Raw genomic sequence first — 26822 nt, forward strand, 5'->3', positions numbered from 1 at the left:
GAGCGGCACCAGCCCGGGGATGCTGCAGAGGGAAGTTCCCCTGCAGGTGGGCTGCTAATTCCCGCTGCCCTGCCTGGCTTCTCCTGCTCCCCAACCATCTCTTCCAGCCCTTATTTCCCGTCCGGGTGTGTGTGGGTGCTGTGTGTTACCCCCGGCAGGTAGAAGAGGCGTTTTGTCACCGTTTCTTTCCACCTGACGCTGTCAAGTCCAACCCCAGCTCCCCCCTGCTCTGCAGCAGTGAGTGCGATCTCCTCCTAAGGGATGCAGTAGCACAGCGAAACCCCCTTATCGCATCTCTAGTTCACTTAGAGCTCACTCAGCTTGATAAAACTGTGACACAGAAAAACAAAACAGGTGAGTATGTAAGTATTTACACAGCTCTGACTCAGCTGCCGAGTTCAGATTGTAAAATTCCTTATTGCCTCGACGGGCCCTGCATTTGCTGCCCGAATGAAACATGGGTGAAGTCAAAGGTAGATGATAAACCTCATATAGCACATGAAACCTCAGTGAAGTCCTTAGTCCCGGCTTTGTTCTTGCACATTATTTTTACCGGTTGGCTTGTGTTTGTGCCCTGACTGGTACCACTACATTCAAATGCACATAAAGCCATTTTGCTTATTGCCAAGTTGTATGAATTGACAAAAACGGTGTCTAGTTTTACCGGGTAGGTTGACTCATCCATAAAAACTCCATGTATTAGTTAGATGAATAGTGCCTTTATTAGTGTGGGTGTTTGAATACAAATTTTCCTCAGAGGGTGTCTTATGTCTGTGTGTGTGCAGGCCTGAGAAGGTCTCTTGAGGTCAGGTGAAATGAAAACTAACCAAAAAGTTAAAATCCCAGAAGGAACGAATGAGAGGCTGTTTCACTTGGGATTGCTTCTAAGCAATTGCAGCATTCATGGAAAATACTGATTCAGAATAACCAAGGAAAGCCAACCAAAAAAATTGCTTTAAGAAGTAAAACAGGGCTTATTCTAAAATGTGGTCTGTAAAGAGCAATCAGAGACAAAGCAGGCTCATTGCTACCTGTATCCCTCAAATATCACACATCTTGCCCTTGAACAGCATAGCTGGAGACTAGATGCTGAAGATGAAGGCTCTTGTTTGATTTCATGGCGTAGGCTTTATTCTTCCCTCCCCCCTCAGCTATGCTATGGCACAAGTGCACTGTACAGCAGAGAAGCCAGGCAAAGTATTTGTTCATTACCAGCCACATCTACCCAGCTAATGAGGGGTTTTGAATGGCGTAGGGAAAGTCAGCTGAAATCCCTGGGCTTGCTGTAAGAAAAGTCAGGTCTTTATCTGGTCAAGAATGAGCAAGCAGTTTTTTGATTGAGACAGGTGATTTGTGGTGAGTATAGATGCACTATACCCCTCAAGTTACATAAGGGCAATAAAATAAAAAAAAGCTGAGAACTGCCAACGTGGTTGCCTTTTTAATAGTTTGTGATGTGCCTGCAAGCGTGGGAGCTGGTACTCCCAGTTCACTTTCTGTTGCCAAGGCTGTTAAACAAGCATCAGATTGTACAGATTTCAATTTTAAGTCGACAAAATATCTCCTTTAATGATTCTAAAGTACAAGAATTGTTTGCGGTACTGAAGAAGTGCCAGAAATTTCTGCTATCTCACGGCTGTAAGAGCTGCAATTGCTTGGTATCAGCACTTTCTTTTAGATACTGCGCCAGTTCTAATAGTCCTATTTGCATACACTTGGCAAAAGTAGGCTGTAAGTACCAAGTAGTGGTATCTAGCTGTGACCGGTAGAAAAATAAGACAAATCATGTTTTGGTTACTACCTTAATCTTGTCTGATACTTGTAACCTTGCTTCTCTTCTATAAGTAAAATTTAATTTTTGCAACTTACACTGCAAACTTCTTCAGCCAAGACAATTGGCCTGGCAAGCAGGTAAAGCTCAAATGTGCATACAACATGTGGAAGCTTGCTTGGTTTGTGTCCTCAAATAATAAATTCCTTGTAAAAATTTTCCATTCAACCTGTCTGAGAAAAGGAATTTATTATTTGAGAGCTGTGGGAATGTCAGGGTAAACACCTGAATTTCTTCTTTTCCCTTCTCCCTGTCCTTCTACCTTGACAAAATTTCCAGGCAAGAAGCAGCACACCTACCACTGAAGTATGTTGAAGTCCTAGGCAGTGTAGTTCTAAAATCTTTTATGTTTCACTCTATATAATTCACAAACATGTATGAACTTCACTGAGGAAAAGATTGATGGAAAAGTTTAATGTCTTTTTTTTTCTGCTGTTGAGGTATTTTGCCTACACATGAAGCTGTTGCTTCTTTTACAAGATCACTGAGCAGTTTGCCCTACCTCAGCAGTGGTGTGATGCATCAAAAATCATGTGGGACAGTGGATCTTAACACACTGAGTCTAATTACATGAGGACACACATCCAAGCCTACAAACAATAATCATGTTTTAATTTATCATCTGAGGTTTTAGGTCCACAGAGTTTAAAACTGTCACTATAGCCTTCTCAGTAATTTTTTTCCCCTCTTGCGCAACTAAACACATTGTGAGTAGGAATTACAAGGAAAACAAACACAGTTTCACTTCTTTTCATTGAAATAGATTGCATTAGGAACTTCTGGCAGCGAGTCCTATGCTCTTTAAGCTGATGAGTTACAGCAGTGTGAAAGCAATTGGCTCTCTCCTACTGTAAATCTTTTCATTTATACTTTACTCAATGTATGAATGCTATTTTTAAGCCCACAAATCATAAGGACACTTTATACTAAACTTTCTTTTCATCTTTAATTTCTTACCTTTTAATATTACTTAAACAAGTCAGTTTCCCGTAAGCTGCTTATTTTTAGAATCTTGATGTGAAGGTATGCAAACACGAATTTCAATATCAAGCTTTTCAAATAGCATTTATTAGTTGCCAAGTCTAAGTGCTGGCCTACTGGAGAAACTGTGCCATTGGGGGGGTGCTTTGCTTCTAGACTGCTCTCATACTCTGGCAGAGCAGTTCAGCAAGCAGAAAATAAGTGATTCTATTAAATCTTAGCTCTGGAGGGCTCTCTTCCCTCCCCAGATGCTTAATTTTTACCACCGTCCTCTGACTGACCACTGTCACCATTGCTAAGCGTAACATGCTTGTGAATTGTTGGTCCCTATTCTGTTTTTCCATTTATTCAAATTGTACTAAAACAGTGGAGAATTTCAGAACAGACCATCTGATGGGGCTGCTTAACACCTGAGAGTCCCAGATCTCAGTCCCACCTGCAAGGGCAGTGGTGTTTTATCCTTACCACCTCCTCTAAGTGAAGCCTTTAGATCTTAGTGGGCCCTCAGCATATTTTTACTAAGCATTGATGTTAATTGTTGGCTCGAGTTGGCTGCAAGTCTGTTGACTCGCTACAGAAATTGCTATACAACAGCCATTCTGAAACAGACTGAAGGACCATTTATCCCAGTATTGCATTTCTGACAGTGTCCAAAATGGACCACTCAGGAAAAGTGAAAGAATGAAGAGAAGAGAATAATTAGCTCAGTTGGAAGGGACTTTCAAAATCATCTAGTCCAACTTATGACAGGAGCTTCTAGTGGTGTTTTCTCAGAATAATCAATTCCAGGCTGAGAGAATGAGCAGTTTATGATGGGGTTATTAAGATATGAATGCTTTGTTTTTGCTATTGGATTACACAGACTATATGTACTAATTTATTGAAAATATCATAAACTTTTTTTAAGAAAAAAGTTAAGTGAAATCATTATCTGAGTTGAACAGAAGCATTTACTTCCTGCTTTTCTTCCACGTCAGACAGTGGGAGGAGAATGCTTGTGAAATACAGATATATTTTGCTCTGTGTTACTTTGCTAAAACCAATTTTGATTTTGAGAAACCATAACACAGTGCATCATGTAATTGGTGCGGGCAACATATGAAAGAGGTCTTATAACTGACATTTGTTGGTGACACCGTAATAGGCCTTAGAAAACCCAGACCTCCCTAAGAAAAATCAGAAGCATTCCAGTGAGGTTTATCTGGCTGCTGGGTGAAGGAGAATAAATGTATAAGAAGCTCCTGTAAATAAAGCTATGCCTGAATCAAATACTGAGCAGTAGATTTCTTTTCCTTGCACTGGTAGTGTTCCTATCTTCATTTCTGAAACCTGTGAGCACTTTGGCTGGGTCTCGTACAGTGGTCACTACTCACTTGTTGCCTTGACTGATACTCTGAGAAGAAAACTGATAAATCTTGAGATAAAAGAAGAAAACACTCTCTAAAATGGTGTGTTAGAAGTGTCTGTATTAACTTGCAAAATAGGTTTTCTGGAGGTTACTTAATACTGCTAGGATGATTTCATGTTACGTGCTGGTAGGCATGACCCTGTTTGAGGAATTATTACTTTTCTTTTCTCTAACTGCTGATCAGTCGCACGGTCCTCTTTTTCTCCTATAATCGTTTTTTCCCTTTACAACATTGTAGTTTTTAACAGTAATATTCCCTGATCACCTAGCAGAAGAGTTCTGATCTTGATAGGGATAAGCACATGCTATTTTCTTGTCTTTGACAAGAGTAAATGATATAGTGGTTATGCTAGCACAGAAAGCTGGATCGATACGATCTTTGTCTGGAACCTTTCCGAGTGAACTTGTATCGATTCTGCCTTTGTGTTACGCAGGTATTGCATTTTTGATCTGTGACAAGGGTCTGTGAAACAGGAGTTACCGTTCTGTGGGATGGCAACGTAAAATAGGAGGTTCTTCAGGTGGGAGTTCAGTTCATACCAGAGCCATTTGCTTTTTCACAGGCATGGCCGTAAGTTGTAGGCTGGCAGAACTGGGACTGCCTTGTACGCTTGGCTTTTGAGTAAGGGTGGGAGCTCAGTGGTAGCTCACCAGGAGGTACGATGCGGTTGGGTGAAGAGGTTAGGACATTACCAACGTATCCTTCCTTCTTGAAACGTGATTTCTCTGCAGATGAAATTATCCTGCATCTCGAATCATATATGATTAACATGCCCTCATTTTTCATTGAAGGTCTTTCACTGCCTTCTCTTGCTGTGGTTAGGAAAAACTAAAAACTACTGAATTTTGTGACGTGCGAGAGAGGAGTCGAGATGCAGGACCGTTTTTTGTATGAGCCCCTTTATTTACAGTATGTGTGGAAGGGCTTTAAAAATGAATTCTGTGCTTTGTTCTACCTCTCTTACTTCTTATTAAGACAAGTTTGTCCTGCACAAGCAACCTTTTATGCATTCAAATACGGGTAACTTCCCATCGCTGCCATTACACCCTTCAGTACTACACTATAATTTTGGGGCAGGGACAGCTTGTGGTGTCTGCCTTACCTGAGTTACAAGGAGATCCTCCCGTCTGAACAGAACAATTTGGCATGCGAGAGACAGCCCCTCTGCTGGGACACAAGGGAGGGTGGTCTGGGAGTGAGGGATGGTGGAGACCTGGGGCAATTTTTCTTTCTTACCCTTCTGAGGGAGAGAAGAGACATAATTTCCTAAGCCACGTATTGGGAGGATGTGCTGAGGAAGGAAAACTACAAGCACACCCCATCTTTACGTTCTTTAGGCCACTGTTGAAGGCAGGATGCTGTGGAGAAGGGCCTTCCATTCTGTTTTGGGCTGTGCAAGGGTGAGCTCTGCATAAGAAGAGTTAGCTGGCTGTGTGATGCCTCCTTATCTCTCACCTTGTCTTTCCTTCTGCAGCTGAATGGAGCTGAGTGGAGGGCTCTTTGAGCAGCTGCAGCAGCCCTGAGGGAGACCAGCCTTACCTGCCAGAGCAAGCAGCCGACCAGGGCCAGAGGTGCAGTTCTTCAGGATGAACCTAGAGACTAGAAATACTAAGGCAGAAGCCCTGCTAGCATTTGAAGTGCCTTTTCCCACCATGGCTTCTGCTTTAAAGAGTCTGTGCTAGAAGGTGAGATAGTCCACACAGCTGAGCAGAACAGAGCCTGGCCCTTTTTTGCTGTAGACTACTTTTGGGAGGAGAAAGGTCGATAGATATTATCAAAGGAGAGGTAAGGAGTTGTAAGGGTACAAAGAAATCTTTGTAAGGTGCACACGTATAAGTGTGACGTGCTACATTAAAAAAAGTAAAAAAGGAAAAGAGGGGTAGGGTAGCTTTGGGGTAACTCCAGAAAGCTTCATAAAATCTGTTCAAGTACATATACTTTGTCCTGATAGTCAGTTTAGATAAATAGTCAATTTAATCAATAGATACTTAATACAGCCAAAGCTTTTCATGATGCCCTGTGTAGTAGACCTTGCTGGTTTGCACTAGAGTATTTCAAAAGGGGAAGTAAGGTGCTTATAGTAGACAGAAAACGATCTGTTAATAATGAAGAAGTCTTTGGGGAAAGGCAGAAAAAATTTCAATCAGATTATTTTTCCATCATATTCTATTTTATGTGTACAGCCTGCAGCACTCGTTGCCTCCTAGTGCTTTGCTCCTGACCAAGTAGGTAAGTTGCTGTGGTTAGTATTATATTCTCTTCTTTCTGTTGGCCTCTGGTTCTTTGCTTGCATTTATGAAAAAGAATGCTGAGGCAGCATGGTAGGAACAAAGTTCTGTGACTTGAATTAAAAGCAAATAAAATAAATGAGAAGTTGTTAGGTAGTAAGCTATATAGCAGTAAGCTGCTAGCAACTGAAAGCTGGTATGAATAGTCACAAGGAACTGAAACACGGAATTGTTTTGCTGTGAAGCTGTTTCAGGCATTAAACATCCTTTTTGGTTGTATAATTTTCTTGTAAATTTTAGTAATTGAAAACAAGCAAACAAATTCAACCTTTTTTCTTTAGACTTCTTGAGTAGAAGCAATGCTGGCATAAAGCACCTTCCAAACAGGGTTTATATATTTAAAACAGGTTAAATGTGGTTTTCTACACTAGGTTTTGATTTAATTGTTGAATGCTTATAATAAGTAGTATAAGAGCTTGCTGAGAAATTGTATTTTTGTCTAGGTAAAATACCTTGAAAAGATTATTTGTGCTTTCTAGAGAAAGCTTGTCTCGGTATATAAGTACTTATTTTGCATTTTTCACTTTATGTATTAATTTCTGCTGTGTCAGTCATTCATACTGAACTGTCTCTGAGAAAGGCAGAATTTACAGCTGTGGTAGGCACAAACTTCGCTCCTCCTGCCCTGCTTCCCTCTCTGAGGGGAGAAGGAAGTGAAATGCGTGTGATGGTGATGCTTTTTGTTAACCTGTGACCCCAAGTTTAAAAGCACTTGGTGGTTCAGTACTCATGCATGTGCAATTTTTGCTGTGTTATACCTTTCCCTTTCCTCCTTCGCCTGCTCAGTAGTTCAGAAGTAAGCCGTGCATTCGGTGCATAACTTGTTCGTGGTGGCTGCAGCCCAGGCCTGTAGCAGTTGATTTCATGCTGAAGGTCTCTTTGCTCCAGGTTCTGATGTCTAAGTGGCAGGAGCTATCTGCCGTTGTCCTAGGTATGTTACTGATGAAGGTGCAGAACAGAGTGTTGATACCCTTCATTTAGGTCTGTTTTGTAGGATTTCCCAGCTCGTTAGAGAACTTCATGGTGGAATAGTTCTTTCAAAGAAGTTTCAAAAGAGGCATTTGCTGGAAAATATGATTCTGAGACTGCATGCACAGTATCAGGTGGCTTGTGCTCCCTGAAAACCTGAAGTGCTCTTGTAAGGTGTTCTTTATGCTTCCCTGTCTGAACCAAATGTACGTTGGTCCCAGAGAGCCCTGTGGCTGGAAGAGTAGCATAAAAAGGGGGAAAAGGGGAAAGAATGGAAAGAAGAGCATTCCTAGTTTTCTGTGCCTGTGTGGACAGGATGGTCTCTTCACTCTCCTGTACCTGAAACAAAGAACAGATAAATTGTATTGTGTGTCCATCCATACAGTTAAACATTTACCATGTGCTGAAACCTGTGGGGTTTTCTTTTATTATTTTGCTAGACTGTAGCGTTGGGCAGGGTGGGATGCTTTTAAAAAAAAAAGAGCAGGCCAGTTGCATTCCCTCTGCACAGGTGTAGTGTCAGGAAGGAACTGACATCTGGTAAATGTCAGCTGGTGAGTAATGGGCATCCAGTCGTGTTCATGTATCCGTCCTCGTCATTCAGCGCTGAGTTAGATCTGCCCCGTTGAGACAAGTTCCTGTGAACTTCTGACCCAGAGATGTGCCTACATGCCTGTCAACAAGCCTTGAGTACGTGGAACCAAATATGAAGAGTTGTATTTTTCATTCTGTGTTTGCTGTGGTGTCATAGCTGTACTGAGACGTCTCAAGCATCAGTTAGATTGTAAATGGACATAAATTAAGCTGGATCCCTTAACTTCCATGAACAGTGGTTTATTTGATTATACTGGTGTATGTATACCTGATCTTTGTGTAAAAGATGCTGATTTATGAACTTCTTTTAAAAAGACTCTTCTAGTCAAGTTACCAAGGCCATCACCGGAAGGCTCAGTCCTTCAGCTTCTGAGCATAAATACTTGTCTGTCTTCAGCAGGAAGTTTTATGAAATCCAAAGCTATCATATCACTAAGAAAGGCACAGTTTTGGGAAGATGCCTTGTGACCACCCACAGAGTTAGCTTATGTAGAAGTGGGCATACAGGCTTCATCTCTGCTGGTATAAACCAGATGCCCCCAGGAGCAGCTCTGAGGCCACGTGGCACCATAGGACACCCCCTCTGCTCAGGGCAGAGCACCTTCGTGCCCCCTGCCTGTGTGAACAGAATTTGTTCTCGCTCCAGATCTGTGCTGGGGCTGTTCAGACAGCCTGCTAGTACCACCAGTTGCAGCCCAGTGCCTAGGGTAATTTTGAGCACTGATGTACTGGAATAAATGTAGGAGGGGATCCAGGAGTATAGTGCATTGTCAGCAGCACTGCTTCCTAGCAGGGTGTACAGACATGAGAAACGGACCTTATCCAATCGATGCTTTAAGACATGGTGTTTGTTGTGGGTGCCCTATATCCGTTGACTTGTGCTTCTGGAATTGCTACAGCACAAGCTCTGTGTGGAACACGCTGTGAATCTTTCCACTTAAAGAAAAAAAAAAAGTCATGTATGAAGTCAAGCAAGGTAGGAGAAACCATCTGTTACTTCAAAAAAGTGTCAAACTATTGTTGAATCATTTTTGTTATTCACCCCATTTAGCTCTCACAGATTGAACTTTTATGTCAGTCACTGCTTTCTTTGCCTTTCCCTTCCTTCGCCTTAATACCAGTTTTATAAGTAGCATTATACCTTTAATTCAGAAGTAGATGGTGGTTGTATCAACCATATTAAAACTTCATGAATTTACAGTTTAAGTTAATAGAAAAACCCTGAATTGCATGCATAACAAAACAAGTTTTGGTCTTATCAAAGTTTAAGCTTTGCTAATGTAATGTGTTGCATAATTCAGGAAGCAAAAATCCTGACTTAGAAGAAGGAGGAGGTCACAGGGCACCCTGGAGACATTTCTTGCAAGCACTGCGTACTTTCTGTTGAAATCAGTATCTGTAGTTTACTTGGATACTGTTAGTGCCTATTCCTGTGTGAAACACAATACTCCTGGAGGTTGTTTACAGTGTAGAGGAAGCAGAGGAAGTACAGAGTAAACACTTTCTGTATGCATAAGGAATACATAATGTAGCACTGAAAAATCCATCATAATTGTCTTATGATTTGAATAGTTGTGACTTTTGGAAGTATATCAGGACATGCTTGTCTGTTATATAAGTTCAGAAAGCTAACTCATCACTGGTTTGCTCTTAAAATGTGAAAGAGGCATAGAGCAGCAATGCATTTTATCATTGCTTGTTTATGCTTAGGTTTTGCTTACTTTATTGTTCAAGTAGCAGCCATTACCTGTTTCTAGCTTAGAAAAGCTGTTTCTTCTTTAGTAATTAAGTTAGTATTAAAACTGTAGTCACTACTCTGCCTCTTTTTCTTGTGTATTCATAAAATAAAAGTCCCTACAAGTGATTTGAAAAATTACAAACACCTTTGGTTCAACTTAACTTTGTTTAAATGCACTCAGTCTTCAGTTTTGAGTTTGTATTTTAGATCCATCTGTCTTACTCATGGATAGCGCGTATCTTTGTAATGGAGTACATGCTATGATTTTCGCACCTAGTTCAGATGAGATACCACAGATTAGCTTTCTTCCTCTTGTCCCCTGTGAGTGATACATTTTCAAGTTTGCTTTTGGCTTGGAGATATGATAGTATAGCATCACTGCTTTCTTCAAGAGAAGAACAATAATTGTTATGAAGTACGTCATTCCCCTTTCTACAAAGGCAAAATATAATTTTGGCTTTCACTAGTGACTTTTAAAAAAGTCTTTGCCTTAAATCCATACTGGTGGTAAGTGCATAGTTGTGATGACGAAGTATATTGTAATATTTTCAGTAATAATCTCTATCTGACTTACTGGGTTTCTTTCTGCAGGTATCTGACCTTAGACAGCAGATTTTTATGTGGAGGTGTATTTACAAAAGAGGCAGTAAAACGTCTTTATCTAAATAGTACAAATAAGCTCAGTAGTTACAGCTAGAAGTCAAAATGGGAGAATATTGTAGTGCTAAAGTAATATAGACCTGAATCTTCAAGGTACTGAAAGTTGATTTGCCTTGAATTCCTCAAGTCCTATATAAAGTTTTTTTTGGAGGGATTGGACAGGAGAGGTGCACCTGATGCAGGGAAAGCCTCTTTATATTAGTACCTTTATGAAGGTATTGCATCTTTGTTCCTTACACACACACACACACTTCTCCACTCTGTCTCTCCTTAAGATCTGGAGAGAATACTATCTAGTTAATAAACTTACGCTAAAAATATGAGGTGTTGAAATGCAATATTTTACCACAAAGGAACCTAATAAGAAAGCTGTTATATAGTTGGTGAGCAACTATAGGCAAGTTATTACTGTCTTCAGTTGGACACATTAGTAAATTTTTTCTGCCACTTGCCACCAAAGTAGTTGCTCTAGGTGATATTTCTTCCATTTGAAGACATGAGAATGATTAGAATAAGCTTGTTGAAAGACGTGGTTAGCTTGTTATTTTCTTGTTCCCATTCAGCCTTGAATGGAAATGAGAGAGTAGGGATGTTTTAAAGAAATAGCTAAAATGTGTAAGTAATGATACAGTAATTCCATAGCACAAGATTTCTGAAGCGTGGAAGTAAATAAAAACATTTGTAAGCACCTATAAAATATGCTGTGACAAAGGTCAGATATTAATTTATATTTTGGAATCCTTAGCACAGATTGCAAACATTCACTTATGCTTTGTCTTTTCTAACTCAATTTTTCTCCTCAGAAAAATCTGAGGGGAAAGTACACCACAGTATATGGGGGCTAGTAACAAGTAGATCTGCTTTATCTCTGAAAGAAGTTAAATTTCTTCTGCTTTTTCTCATGATGTCTGTGAAGAATTGATATACCTAATGTATTTTTCATGTCTTTTTTTTTTTTTGAATGCTAAAGAAATGCAGATGATTGCTGACTTAGTGTATGGTTCTTAAATAAAAGTTCCAAGACTTTGCAGGACTTTTTTGCCGTTATTAAACTTATTGAAATTGCAACTGAGTTTCTTCATATAAAGTAAAAGAGTAATTTATTAGCTGAAAAAAAAACCACATTTTAAGATTCATTCAAGTACAGAATATGGAATGCTAATGCTGGCAAGTCCATGATAAATCCATGGAATAAAATCCTTGTTGGATTTCATGATGCTGACTATTGAAATATAAATTTATCTGTTGCTATTTATACACAAACTGAAGTTATTATGAAAATACATTTCAAACTCACGATTGTGTGTTTCAGCAGTAGCTGGAGTAATTCCTTAAAGACACTAGGATTATGTAGCTTTGGTGTTACACAGGCATAAGGAATTGTTAAAAGTCTCTCACATATCCATGGTCTTAAAGGAGCAAGTGACAGCAGAGGAACGAACAGCCTTCTGCCAGTCCAGGGGTTCAAGCTCTTCAGGGGACCTTCTTCGGAACTGAGGTCTTGCAACTGTTCATTCCTCCCTTTGCCCTGGCTTTTCATTCTTCTCGAGATGTTACATTTTAGGTGACTGCTTGAAATCTTCATTCCCAGTCTTTCTTGGAAATTCTTACCTTGTTTTTGTCCTTAGCCCTAACAGGACATCGATCTAATTCCAACACAGCTCTGTTCTAGGGGTGTTGCGGGTCACTGCTATCAAAGGAGCGCTTCAAAGCTCAGTGGTGCCCCCTTTGCAGCATCTTCTTACTGGAGTCCTTGTTTTTGTCTGGCTGCCAAGTGTAGGTGTCATTTTACAAGCTTCCTCTAAAACTTTTGGGCCTGGTGAAGGAGAGCTGGTGTCCTGCTGTGATTTGGCTTTGGCTTTACCTCCGCACAGTGCGTTCAGGTTCTTCACATAAATCTACTAGAGTTTGTGTGTAACAAACATCTGTTCACGAAGTCAATGAACTTTGGTTTATTATTTTTATACATAACTTGTGTATAACAAAAAGCTTGAGGTAGTACAATTTTTAACAGAGTTCTAGACATAAAGACAAAGACATCTGCTGCTTTTCTTTAAGGAATACAATTCATATAGACTTAGGACAGCATGAAAGCAACGTGGTTCATCTTTTTTTTTGTGTTGCTTTTTGTTAAGACAAGGTTACGTATGAAATTCTCTGAGGATGAGGTTTATCAGCTGTGTTGCCTTCTCTAAGCAGAAGCCGGATAAAGCCTCTTCTTGCTCATGTGATAGTGGATTTGTAATGGTCATCTATTTACTAGGTCATTCAATGGTCAACTATAGAAATAAGGAATGCGCCTTAAAATAGCTTGATAATTCTGAAATATCTTTTCCTTTGCTTACAGCACGCAAATTCTTTTTTAGATTTAAAACTTTGCAGTGGAAGACCTAAATACATTGATGGGAGATGAGAATAAATATATTCATTGCCTCTGTATAAACAGGTATTAGAAAAGGTAACTTACCTGCTGTACTGCTTTTTTTCTGCTTTGAAGGTAGCTTTCACCACACACCCTCAGCAGCTGCTTGAAAGCAACACTTTATCTAAGCTCAGGAAAAGTAGAACATCTCATTTTGCATCTCACCTGGGGAAACAGCCAGTCCGGCTTTGCCTCGTAGCCGCTGGCGTTGGGCTTGCCAGCAGAACAGAAGTGTTCCAGGTCAGGAGTCTGCATGAAACTGGAGCCTCTGCTCTTCTGCCAGGCTGGAGACACACACTGTTTGAAGTACCAAGCTCTCGGGCTTCTTGGAATAAATGGGTAAACTCGAAATAGAAAGTGAAAAGTGAGTGCGTCCTTCTAAGGTGTAATTCTTACAAAAAAAATCATCTGTAGGGTAAAGAGACACACCCTTTGAACTAAGGCTATTTCCTAAACTTCTTCCTCACATGTAGTTTGTCTCTGAGTCCTCTATTATTCTGCAGTAAAGATGTCGCAGATAAACATGTAAGAATAGATGAATGTGAGAAAGTACAGTTTATTTGTCATAATGTTCCTTCCACTAACAGTTCAAACAGAGTGTGTGACTAACAGTGTGGCTTGCTTTGAGGTGTGTTTCACGAATCTTTCATCGTATGATTGAAGCTTTCTTTGTCATACTTCACAAACTTCAGGGCTTTTTAATGAGTATGGGCATGTACATTTTTCCCCTTTAATTAGTGAGATCTACTTCTGCACGAGAGACAAAATATTGTAGTAGGTTGGGCACTGAACTGGAAACTAGGTCAGTAATTCAGTTTTCTCATCTGAAAAGGCAAGCAGCATTTGAGAAATTTTGAGAATGAATAGCAGTATAAAGTACTTAGTATTGTGAGGTAAAGCTTGTATTGCAATCATCATCTTCCTGGGAGTTCCACTGTTCTCTTACCTTTTCATGCTATTGTAGGAAAAATCTTTTTCTTATCCCAGCCTCAAACAGTACATGAAAACACCATGCTTCATTCTCCCGTTTGTTAATGTCTTATAACTAAGCATGTTGTACGTTTTTATAATCTTTGTTTTTGTTCTCTGCTGCACAGATGATTTTATTTATATTTTAACAAATGCAAAGAATCCCAAAATATGCTAAAATAACTAGTGTAGTAAGAATTCAAGTAACTTCTGGTTTAAAGCAGAGAAAGCCCAAACTGTTTATAATCAGTCTTTTTACATAATGTTTTGTCATGTTGTTTTGTGTAATACTATACTGTATCTTCTATTTACAACTTTTTTTTTCTTTTATGGAAGAAATTGTCTTCTCATTTCAGCCAGAAGGCTGCTATTTTTTTTAAAAGTCATATCTAAATAGATCCATGTCTAATCTGTATAGTTCTGATATATTTTGTCTGTGTCCATCTACCTACTGCCGTGTTGCAGTTACACAGAGGATGTATTAGTGGATGTGCAGTCTCCTGCAAATACAGTTTTCTAGATCCATGGAAATTTATTAAATAGGACTGCAAATCATAGCCAGTCCTGAATGCTCAGAGGGAAAATGAAGATCTGAATAGGCAGGAAAAAAATCATCCGTCTGTGTAGCTAAACCTGCTCCTGGCTTCAGGCCAGGCTGTGCCACATACAGATTAGTTCCAATTAGATGAAGTGGTAGCTGACCCTTGGCTGCCTTCTCTGAGCCTTCTCGTCCTGGGCAGTGCTGGTAAGGGTTGCATCCATTCCAGCCGAGCTGGGGGAAGAGGTGAGAAACTATTTAATATTTATGAGCTGAATGCACGAGGAGGCACAGATCAATATAGACAGCTAACCACTACTTGGTAGTTTCTAACTCGGTGGAAATTCATTTCTTCGAGAAGCTAGAATTCATGCTTCTAGGACTTAAATTCATGTGATTATGAAATATATCTTTTTTTGCTTTCTTTCCTTTTTTAAAATATGCTGAAACAATGCAATGTGTGTATGTTGTCTGAACAGAAGGAGCTACACTTTCTTTTTATATTATTTGTGATGACATTTTCAGAAATTATGGTTCTGGAGAGTAAATATTCAGCAAAATAAGATTTTCTTTAAAAGATAACTTGATCAGGGTCTTAATCCTCCCATATTTTGTAATAACCTGTTATTTTAAAACAGATTCCCCTTTTTCTGTTCCACAATTTCAACAGTGACCAGAGAGTGCACTTGATTAATTAATATCTGTGAACCTAGTACTAAAAATACTTAATTATGTAAGTATCTACAGAAAGGTGCTTGTCTGGCTGTGCTCCAAACTGCCAGCAGTGCAACTCTCAACGTGTACAATGATAAGCATTTTTTGGCACTGGAGATACTTACTTGCATCTTTTTACTTAAATACATAGAAATGACCCCTCAGATATTATGAGGAAATGTGACACACACATTAAAAAACAAACCAAAAGAAAAACAAACAAAAAAACACAAAACAAACAAAAAAACCCAACACTACCACCACCAAAAAAAACAACTGCATTTATTTTGTACTTGCATTTTTACTTACACTTTATTACTTCATAAAGGTGAAGCTGCTATGTGGAGAATGGCAATAATGCAGTAGTCACCCATATGGCTGTAGAAAACTGAAGCTGGATCTGCTACACTGATGCTGATCTGCATTCTGTGAATCTGTTATCCACAGCAAATCTTGTAACTGAAAGATAAATCTTGTTAATCTTATTTTGGTCCTGTGGGTGTTGGAGTCTAAGTACTAGCACTGTGAGAAATCTGACGGGTTGAAGGTTGTGTGGCTAACACTAGTTTCCCTACCTGCCTCGTCCTTTTTTCTGTCGACAATACATGTTATAGGCAAATGAATTTTGGTTTGCAACACCAGATACATGTTTGCATGAGCAGAATCTGTGCTGCCTAGAAACTTCTTTTGAATCATGGTGTGAAGAGAGCCTCAGCCTTTCTATAGCATGTATGCCGCTTTTCCACTCTATGCCTGGAAGTGAATGGTTAAAGGAAAGGCAAGTTAACAACTGAGAGGTTTTGTCAGATGCAGCAGATGGGACAGAAGTACTCTAAGTAATCACAAGAGCATGTCATGGGTTTTAAAAGAATGCCTTCTAAACAAAATTACTCACTCTCCTTTAGTTTTCCACGCTAAGGGACTTACAAAGAGTCATGTATTTTATAAGCTCTTGCCATGACTCAAACTACCCATTTTAGTCTGCATTCTGACATTTTATCTGTCTAGTAAGTTTTGTCAAAGCATGTTAGTTTGATTTTGTGGAAGAATTGTTTGTGTATGTTTATTGCACTGCAATTGGCCTATGTCAATAAGCTTTTCCAATGCTTTGGCCCAGATTCAGCTGGCTTACACAGATGTGTGAAACCAACTTCAGAGTGTATTCATTTTTTTCCCTTGCCTGTCTCAAAGAGTAATATCAGCAACAATAATAACACAAACCATTTGCAATGAAAGTACCTGCTATTCCAGCACATTAGTTATTTATTTGCAATGGCTGTGGTGCTAAATACTATAATGCTTCTTGAAATTATGCTTTTTTTTTTCTAAAACTATGAAGATGGCTATCTGAATGGCTGTCTGAGGGCTAGTTAGAAGATGGAGCTTGTAATAGCATCACTGGGAAGGTGAGTGGAATATTATTTTAAAACCATAGGGTAAGACCAGTCAGAAGGGATCTCAGGAGGTCTGTAGTCTGATCTGGGCAAGTCAGCTGTGGAGTCAGAACGGATTGCTCAGGGCCATGTTGTGTCCTGTCTTGAAAACCTGTAAGGATGGAGACTGCGAAAGTGCTCTGGGAAACCTGTGTTTGTGCTTGTGGGGAACGTTTTTTCTTATATCCAGTCTGAGCCTCTCTTGTTTCATCTTATGCTTGTTGTCTCTTGTCATTCTGCTGCCTACTGCTGTGGAGAGCCTGGCTCTGTGTTCTTCATAGCCTCCTCAGTGTTACTGGAAGGCTGCTGTTAGGTCCCCCTCCTGCAGGCTGAACAAGCCCAGTTCCTTTACACGGGAAGTGCTGCAGTCTCTGATCGTCTTGGTGGTCCTTTAATGAACACACTCCAGTTTATTGATGCCTTTTTTTGTATTGGGGACCTAAAGCTGGATTCTATGGATGCAGTTGTATCGGGTTTACATGGCCAGGTTTTGGTAGTGTGGGCTGCAGAGGTGGCTTCTGTGAGAAGAATCCAGAAGCTGCCCCTCGTTAGATAAGGGCCAGTTTAAGCTGGCTCCAAAGGGACCTGCTGCTGGCCAGAGCTGAGCCAATAAATGTTTGTGCCTCTGTGAGAGCACATTTAAGAAGGGGGAAAAAAACCTGTTGCACAACAGCATCTGGGAGAGTGAGGAGTGAGAAGCAGCCCTGCAGCCCCCAAGGTCAGTGCAGCAGGAGGGCAGGAGGTGCTCCAGGCACGCAGCAGCAGTTCCCCTGCGGCCTGTGGAGAGGCCCCTGGTGGAGCAGGCTGTCCCCCTGCAGCCCACGGGTCCCACACGGAGCAGATCTCCACGCTGCAGCCCGTGGAGGAGCCCCCGGTGGAGCAGGTGGATGTGGCCTGGAGGAGGCTGCGGCCCATGGAGAGCCCCCGCAGGAGCAGGCCCCGGGCCGGAGCTGCAGCCCGTGGAGAGGAGCCCACGCAGGAGCAGGGGGTCTGGGGGGAGCTGCCGCCCGTGGGGGACCCGTGCTGGAGCAGTTTGCTCCTGGGGGATGGACCCCGTGGTACGGAGCCGTGTGGGAGCAGTTGTTGAAGAGCTGCTGCCTGTGGGCAGCCCCCGCAGGCTCAGTTCGGGCAGGACGGCATCCCGTGGGAGGGACCCCGCGTGGAGCAGGGGCAGAGAGGGACCGTGAAAGAGCGGCGGAGACAAAGCATCAGGGACTGACCACAGCCCCCATTACCCTGCACTACTTGAGAGGAGGATGTAGAAGAGGGTGGATTGGGGGGAAAGTGTTTTTAGTTTTTTTCCTTTGTTTCTCACTTCTCTAGCTTGTTAGTAGTAGGTAATGGATTCCTCTAATCTCCCTATGCTGTCTGTTTTGCCCGTGACAGTAATTGCTGAGTGATCTCCTTGTCCTTATCTCAACCCTTGAGGCCTTCTCATTGTATGTTCTCCCCCTTTCCCTTTGAGGAGGGGGATTGAGGGAACAGTTGTGGAGCTCAGCTGCCCACCTGAGTAAAACCATCACAGCAGTCTCATGAGTGTCAGGTAAAGTAGGATGATCGCTTCCTTCCGTCTGTGCTCGTATTAGTATGGTATGCTCCTGTTAATATAGCACATTGGCCTTCCTTGCTGCCTGAGCACACTAGTGGCTTGTTTTCAGCTTGATGTCTACTAAGGCCACCAGGTCCTTTTCAACAGAGCTGCTCCTTGACCAGCCAGCCAGTCACCAGCTTGTGCCTGTACTGTTTTTTTTTCCAGGTTGCAGCACTTCACATTTATCCTTGTTGAATTTCATAATGTTCTTGTCAGCCCATTCCTCCAGGCTAAGATCCTTTGTATGGCCGCCTTGCTCTTGACTGTATCTGTGGTTCCCACTATTTGGTGTCATCTGCAAACTTGATGAGGGTGCCTACCGTTAGCTTCTCCACGTCACTAACAAAGATGTTAAACAAGACAAGTCTCATTGCAGACTCCTGCAGTGCTCCATTTGTTAATGGCCTCCAGGTGGAGTATAACCGTTACCTCCTTCCCTCAGAGCTTCACCATGCAACAGCAAATGTTAATCCACCTGGTTGTCCATTTACCTAGATTATAATATAAGGATTTTTGGACTTGAATAAAAGGGTTTTTTGGGTGCCAGTTTTGAAAACCTGGCTTAAGATGAGGGAAATGATGTCTGCTGTTTCCTCTCATCCATAAACTCAGTCATATTATTGTTGTTGTTGTTGTTATGATTGTGCAAGGCAATCGGGTTGATCAGGGATGATATACCCTTGGCTTAAGTCCAGTCTGTAATGTCCTACTTATCTTCCTCGCTCCTCATAGGGTCTTGAGCTGTATGAGTTCATGGTCACTTCTCCCAAGACCGGCATTGATTATCACATCCCCAGTCAGAACTTTCTTATTTGTGAAGAGCTGATCCAGCTCTGCATCACCCCTGCCTGGCTCACCCAGTATCTATGTATCATCACTGACACTCTCCAGGAATCTCCTGGATTGTTCATGTCCTGTCATGTTGCCCTTTGAGTAGAAGCCAAGGAGGTTAAAGAATAGGGGCCTGTGATCTGGGGACTTACATTGTAGATACTCAAAGAACAAGGATGTTTATCAGCCTGATAACTTGGTTACTATCATTGGTATCTACTGCAATCAAAAATTTCTGTTTGTTATTCAGCTAACCATTTATATTCTCCATACGCAAATAACAGGAGGAAGAAGAAATATCTGCATAGAAATAGCACATGTGCACAACCTCACAAACTGTTGAATTTTTTGTTTTATTGAATGTCATTTTTATTGAATGTCTTTTGGCAATATTGTACAAGTTTTGGAATACTGTTTGAAAAAAAAAGCTATTTTATCTCTTATTTCTCTGTGGCTATCTGGAATTTTCAGAGAGCTATCAATCCTTCTGTAAAGAAAATACACTACAACTATAGCAGCTCTTTGAGAAACTGGGAAATATTTTGGCAAGTAAACCAAAAGCAATTTGTTTAAAAACAAGTTAGAAACCTCCTAGTTGGGTCTACTGAGCAAATTACTATGCCGATTTTTTTTTTTCCATATCCCTGTTGTTTTCCCTTTCTTTGTGGTGTGTCAGGTGGTTCAGGTCTCCGAGGTTTTGGCTCATGGAAACTAAACTGGAAACCACAAGCAAGCGTGCTGTAGAGGAGACATATAGGTAGAAGGTTTGAAAAGCCTTCACACCAACTGATCGAAGTTGTCATCTGTTCCAGGTGAATGAATTGGTAAAGCTAGGTCCTACATCTGTTATTGAATAAACCAGTATGAAAGCTAACAAAAGCTACTTAAAACATGACTAGTTAGCTGCCTGCAGGTAGGTTGCTGCAGGTGGGATTTCCAGCCAGGTAGAAGGGTAGGTCTGTCTTGCTGTCATAACTGATTTCTCTCACTTGGAAAAGGGAACTTAGTTTGTGTTCAGCTTGCTAGATTTCTGTGTCTGGTTTCTGGAATCATTTGTTCTCCTATTTTCCCATCTGTTTTTAGCTTCTCTTAAAGATACTCTGCAGCTTTAATGCCCTAATAGTAGCCTGGAAACTAAGGCACAGAGTTGCAGCATAATTTAGGTTGGAAGGGACCCTTGGTACTCTTCTGATACAGCCTTCTGCTCAAAGCAGGGACAACTTCAAAATACTGCAACTTGTATGAATGGAATGAAACCAGATCAAATAAAGTCTGGATGTCTAGCTGGCATGACACGGATGCCTATGTGCTTTTACTCCTGGATTCCTCAGGAAAGCATGTCCCACTGCACTGAAACTTTGCTGAATGTGCCATCGACTTCAAAGAAGGTTTAAAGCAATCTCCATGGCATTGACTCACTTTCCCTGCTGTGCTCTTGGCCTGCTCAAGCTGTCTGGAGCTCTACAGTCTCAGACACCTCAGTGAATGGAGAAGAAACTCATATTCTCTAGCTAACTAGCTATGGAGTTTGCAAGAGATAGGAATGAATATTGAAGCCTTAAAGTTTGGCTAATGATAAAGAAGGTATATTGGGGATGCACTTGACCTAACCCAATATAATAGAGTAGAAATAGCAGAAAACATCTTGGTAATTCAGAATCTCCACTGACCAGGAACTTTTTTTAGGGGGAAAAAAAAATCTGCTGCTGTTTCTGCTCTTGGAATTATAGGCTGTTTTTTCAATTTGTAGTTGTTCTGAGTCATGTGTAATTCTTTATGACTGCACAATTCAGAATAATTTAATCATATTATTCTTGCTGATGTTAATGTGTCAGTGGAAATATAACAAGTATAACATAAAAAAGAATGTGACATTCTTCTCTTCTGTATTCTTTTGAAGAGAAAAGCAGAGCACTTGCAGTACCCCATGCTCATGTTGGAATAGTTTCCAATTCAATTTCTTATATCTTTAGTGTGCTTACATATATAGATCTTCAAATTTTAAGCAAGTAATAAACACTTTGCCCTCTATGACCTGTATTTTCAATAGCAAACAGTGCTAATCTGTCAACCAGATGACCACAGTATACAACTTCAAGTGTTTTTTAGAAGAGTTGAGCTTGGAGTTCTTTTAAGCTGTATTATATTTTGTGTGTGTGTTTGCTGTTTTTTTAATTTTATTTTTTAATTTTTTTTTTGAGGTTTTTGGTCTCGCTTGTCTATGTTTGTTTCTTTCTTTGATGGGGATGGAGAGATTTGGATATTTTTGTTTGCTTGTTTTCCTAATTTTTGGCTAACTGTAGTTTGATCCTCTGGTCTAAATGCCTGCTAACAGCTGGGGTGTATTAGGTGAACTCCTGGAACACATCTTCTAATTACTTTTTATCCAAGAAGAATTCAGTTCAAATGCTCTGAGACTGTTCCATAATATGAGCCAAATACAAAAAGTGGGGACAATCAAGAAACTTGATTCAAAAGCATGCATCCCATTACAAACAAAAATCCTGAAGTGCATGCAACTTATATATATCATTAAAGAAACAAGGGATTCAGACTCTTCAATTATCTGTGCTGAAGCGCTTCTATATGTCCCATCAGTTTTGATTGCAGTAAAAATGTTTCATAGGATGTTTTAAATGCATACAGATATATGCTATGCTTTAAATCCATGCAAGAGATTCTGGTGTAGAAATATGTTACTTATAGAATCTAATAGTGAAAGAGTAAAAAATTGACATGTAGATCACTGTATGGACAATACGTTTCTGTGTCTTCTCCACTTATGCATAGAAATAGTTCAGGGAAAATCTTGGATGGTTGGCAGCAGTGCTTACTGTATGTGTGTGGATACAAAGGCAGGGTCCGGTTCTTCACAGCCATGAAAATGTTTTGTGCTCTGAGTCAGCCTGATGAAAATACTTCTGCTGCACTCGGTTTACCTAATTTTTTGACAATCAAGTGTGGTTCAATGCATAGTTGCATTGAATCCTGAGACTTCAGGGCTGGCTTAGAGTTTGGTGGTGCCAGCAATCACTCCTTTGTTTCTTTTCAGCTTCAAGAAAAGCAGAGTTGGCTGTTCTGTTTCCTTCCTGAGACTTTTTTTTTTGTGTGTGTGTCTGTGTACAGTATGTATTAAACCCTTAGCAAGCATATTTTCAGCTTCATTTCCTTGTCTCTTATCCAATCACTTTGGATAGATAATCTTTGGGTCAATGCATTTCTGTGTGTTTACTCCAAACTCTGGAAGAAAAAAAAAAAGTAGAAGAGCTTTTATGGAGCAGGTAACGTACAGTGACGAGGTCTAATGCTGAAATTCCCATGGCTGTTCGTACTGTTGGATGCCCACTTCTATAATTCCCTAATCTCACTATCTTTGAAAAATGTTTTCAGCTCCTCCCATTTATGCCTGTTTCTGTATATGTGTTCTAGGCACAAAACCCGTAAAACAAACAAATAAATAATTAAAGCTTCTTTCAGCACGATGTGGCAATGGAGAGAAAAGAACCAGCTTTTTAGGTAAAGCATCTTCTGTTACCCCATGAGACCATCCGTAGGATAGCTTTTCTGTGAATTGTCCTAGAAATTATTGGAAAAGAACATGTGATAGTATTTTTATTTATTTACATAAGTGGCGTTTCCCCCAATTTTTGTTATAGTTCACTGATGTGTGTGTACCTTGGAAGAAACTCCTTATACAGTTAAAAAACTTTTATTTGGGTATCACCTGGAAAAATGTCTTTGGACAGTTATGTAAATCTTTCTGATGGCTTGACAGAATTAAAAAGGTTAATTTGTAGGATATAAAGCAGGTCTTGATAGGGATTTTGAGGCAGATTTTGAAAGCAAGGCAGAACAAGAACAGTATGCTTTAGCATTCCTAGTATGTCAGAGCCTGGGAGGATTCCAGAAAGCTTTCTTATTGAAAAAGTAGTTATGTTTTCACTTGAATTTCTACATTCTACAGTTGATGAAGTGCATGCAAGAATCACCTCATTCAAGGAACTGGAACGGTTCAGTTTTTGTAAATATGTTCTACTTGGAAAGTATCCGAACTGATTATTCTTTTCCCTTTCCTCGCTTCAGAAACGACCTGTGTGACCTTGCTATCTGCTTTTGCTCAGTAAGGGGAATAACACACCACTTTTAATTTCAGCCCTGGTGCTATATTAACCAGAGTTATGTATTAGTTTCCATTTTATTGGGTACAAAACTTGTCACAAATGAACAACCAGACCGAAACAGTTTTCAGTGTGTGCATGTTTTTAAAGGACTGCTTGCACACGCTGTTCAATATAAACGAGATAGATTGACTGAAATTATTTAACCAGGCATCCTTTTTTTTTATGGCAATGATGTGCAGAATTGCTCTTGCAGGCGTTCTCAGGGAGGGTTGGCTGGCGATTACGCGTAGGGCTGCAGCAGAGCCTCTGCTGATGCAGCTGTGCCTGCAGAGCCCTCGCATGGAGCTGGGATGCATGCCTGCAGAAGGAATTTGTTGGTCAGCAGAGCTTTGCTACTGTCTTAGACAACATGAACTAATCTACCAAAAGCATCTTTCTGCTGGCACGTACATCGGTGTGGTTGCTCACATAACTATCTGGCCGGGGTTTGTGTCTTCCTCCACTTGAGCCAGGCACAACTTTCTCTGTTGCTTTGCTGAGACTGGTCCTGTGTTGGACAAGGCTCTGCTTCGTTGGGTCAAGTGCTAGTGATCACTTTTTAGAGCATACATAGACATCTTCCAGATCTTGGTGTGTGAAGAGCTCAAGCTGAAACACAACGTGAGAGAGAAGGTTCTCTCCCTCCCCACCATTGCTGTAACCTTTTACCATCTATAGTGTTTAAAAAAAAAGGGGGGGAAATTTTTTTGATTCTGAATGACTTTTTTGTGTGCCAGTGAAAATGATCCCTTATGGAATTCGTCTTTTTGGCGTACATTAAAAATGTATTAATCAGTTGACAAACACTCTGGAGAGAATTGCTGAACTGCGAAAAATCCATCTGTTTAACAACAGAATATTTGCATTTTGATGATCCTCATAGATTCAGTACACATAGAAGTTGCTGCAATGTCCACTGGCTTTTTTGTTTGTTTGTTTGTTTTGTTTTAATTAAGGAACCTCCAAGGTGAAAACTGAACCCTCCAGCAATGTCTTTCTTGAAAAGGCTGGAGTTTGGACTATTTCTAAATTGCCAAATAGTGTAGGATGAGTAAACACACTAGAAATAATAAGGAAAAATATTTATCTGTCTCTAATTATCTGTGCAATGCTGAAAGAAAAAATTCTCATTGGTACTATAAATATTGCTATGATCTAAGTTAGAAACAATATTAACTGTATTTAGGACAGTCCAAAGAAAAGGAGATGATCTTTCAGCCATTAGTCATTTATATTAAGCCATGAATAACATGAGGTTGTTAATTAGAGAAAGTGAGGTTAGATTAGTCTTTCTACCTTTCATAATCTTGTCTGAAAGGTTCCCATAAAACACCACTGGATGCTAATATAAAAAATGGTCTTAAAATGAAAAAGTTCAGTTCAAGTAAAAACAGAAAAGCTGCCAGTACCACATTAGCAGATATTTGTTATTATTTCCTTTTGTTGCAAAGAGTATTCACCCCTTGAGCAGAGAAATAAATGAGCTGCTAGATTCTCTCCAGAAAATGATGTGGTTAGAAGAGGAAGCATTTGTTAGAGCCTCTCGCTTGTTTTCCAAGATGAAAATGTGAAAATAAATGCTTCCAACTGTCTTTGGAGAAATGTTTCTACATCTTTTGTGTTTGTGTGTCTTTTTGAAGAATTATTGCAGGCTGATCCTTTCACTTTCTGAAAACCTGTATTTAGAAAAAAAAATAAAAATCCAAATCCAGCAGATTCTGTTAAGGACCACAGGGGAGAACAGGTGAAAAAAGAAGTGCGGACCAAGTCCAGGGGAGATAAGAAGCGAAAACCAATCTCAAGAAAGTGGGAAAAGCCTACAGAGAGAAAAGGGAATTTATTCCTTTTCTCATTTCTGACTAGAGAAAAATATGCAGTAAAAAAAAAAAAAAAAAGTTTGGATGACTAGCAGATTTTGAGAAACTGAAAGAGCACTCAAAATCCAAATTAAAAAGGAGGATAGTTTCTAACTGATAAAATTTTACTAGGTGGTGATCCTGCAACCCTGCATATTGCAGGGGAGCAATTTACCTCTGGCTTGTTTTGACTTCTGCTTGTGTGAGAGGAGAACAGTGTTGAGAGGTATTTGGTTCAGACCAATACTTTTATGCTCTACTTAAATTCATGTTTCCTGTTCCACTGGGAAGTAGAACAAAGCTAAAAAGTAGAACAAAGCTAAATTAATTAAATATTTTGGTTAAAACATGGTGGGTTGAACAATTTAGCGTCTTTATGAATAAGCTGTATGATTAATCAAGATGATAGCATCTTGATTAATAAGCTGCACCATCAGCAAGCTTGAGGACTATATACATTAGAGGGCAGGCTGCTATTCAAACTAATGTAGAGAGGGTGGAAAAATGGGCTGCCAGGAAGTTCATGAAGCTCAGCAAAGGTAAGTGAACAGCCCTGTGTTTAGGGTGGAATAACTGAGGCAGCGTACAGGCTGCGAAACACGTGGAGACAAAGCAGCTCTGCAGAGAGACCTGATCAAGTTAAACATGAGTTACCAGTGTGCTCTTGCAGCAAAGAAGGCCAACTGCAAAGAGAGCTGGCTAGCTGGAGTTTAGCCAGCAGGTCAGGGGAAGTGATTCTTCCCCTCCATACAGCATCTGTGAGACTACAACTGGAGTACAGCGTCCAGCTTGGGACTCCTCACCACAAGATGTGGGCTTGCTAGAGCTAGTCCAGCGGAGGGCCACCAGGATGGTTGGGGGCTGGAGCACAAGGTGTGTCAGGAGGGTCTGAGGAAAAAGGGTTTGTTCAGATGAGAGAGGACCTCACTGCTGTCTACAAGAATGTGATGGGATGGTGTAGCTGTAGGTTCATGGTGGCATGGTCAGAGGCAAGGCAGACAAGTTGGAATGGGGGAAATCCCAAAGAGATACGAAGAAAAAAAATTTACCATGAAGATGGTCAAGCAGAGTGGTAGGCTGCCTGTAGAGAAGTGGAATATCCATCCTTGGAGAGCTGGATGGAGATGGCCCTGCTCAGATAGGGGTTGGGCCAGGAGACCTCCAGAAGTCCTTTCCCACCTGCATAATTCAATTTTATTTGTGGTTATCATGAACTACATGCATATAGTAGAGGCTTGTCTTTAATGCTAACTAAATTATATTTTTTTTTGTCTCTTAAAACAATATCTAGTTAACCTTTTTTCCTGTAATTTTTAAAAATGCTTTGCTCAAATTGGCTTATATTTAAAAACAGTGACATTTGATGTCTAGGAAGCTATGAAAACTGACTTAATAAGCTAAGAATCATTTAGACTGTTGGATATGCACTTGCTGGTTTTATGCATGAGAACACAGTACAATAGATTATGTGATTAAAAGCAACCTCTCTGTTTTCACTTCAATACAGCCAAAGTGCTGCATATATGCAGAGGTAGATGCTATGAGGGGAAATGAACCCCAGCAATCCCGTTTTTCTCTTAGTTGCCCTGCCTTTCATCATCTGACCCAATAGTGTATTTCTGCCTGTTTTTACAAATGCTATCTAAAGACGAGTTTAAAGTTTTGTCATCCATGGTTTTATGTCTCTCATGCACCTTTTATCAACTTGAGGACAAAAAGATTTTGTAGATCAAACAGTTTAGAAATGAAGCTTATAATTACTTTCCTGTGGACTTAAACTGCCAGGAAAATATTTAGTGACATGACAGTTCACTACAAGTACAAAATTGTAAATGAAA

General features: G+C 40.3%; 1 protein-coding gene across 1 annotated transcript in view; it reads left to right on the forward strand.

The window, feature by feature from the left end:
- Positions 1–26822, forward strand: part of ME1 (malic enzyme 1) — a 180686-nt gene that overhangs the window by 450 nt on the left and 153414 nt on the right. The gene's annotated exons all lie outside the window — the stretch shown is intronic.

This window comes from Anser cygnoides, chromosome 3, assembly GCF_040182565.1.
Source record: "Anser cygnoides isolate HZ-2024a breed goose chromosome 3, Taihu_goose_T2T_genome, whole genome shotgun sequence".
Classification (NCBI taxonomy): domain Eukaryota; kingdom Metazoa; phylum Chordata; class Aves; order Anseriformes; family Anatidae; genus Anser; species Anser cygnoides.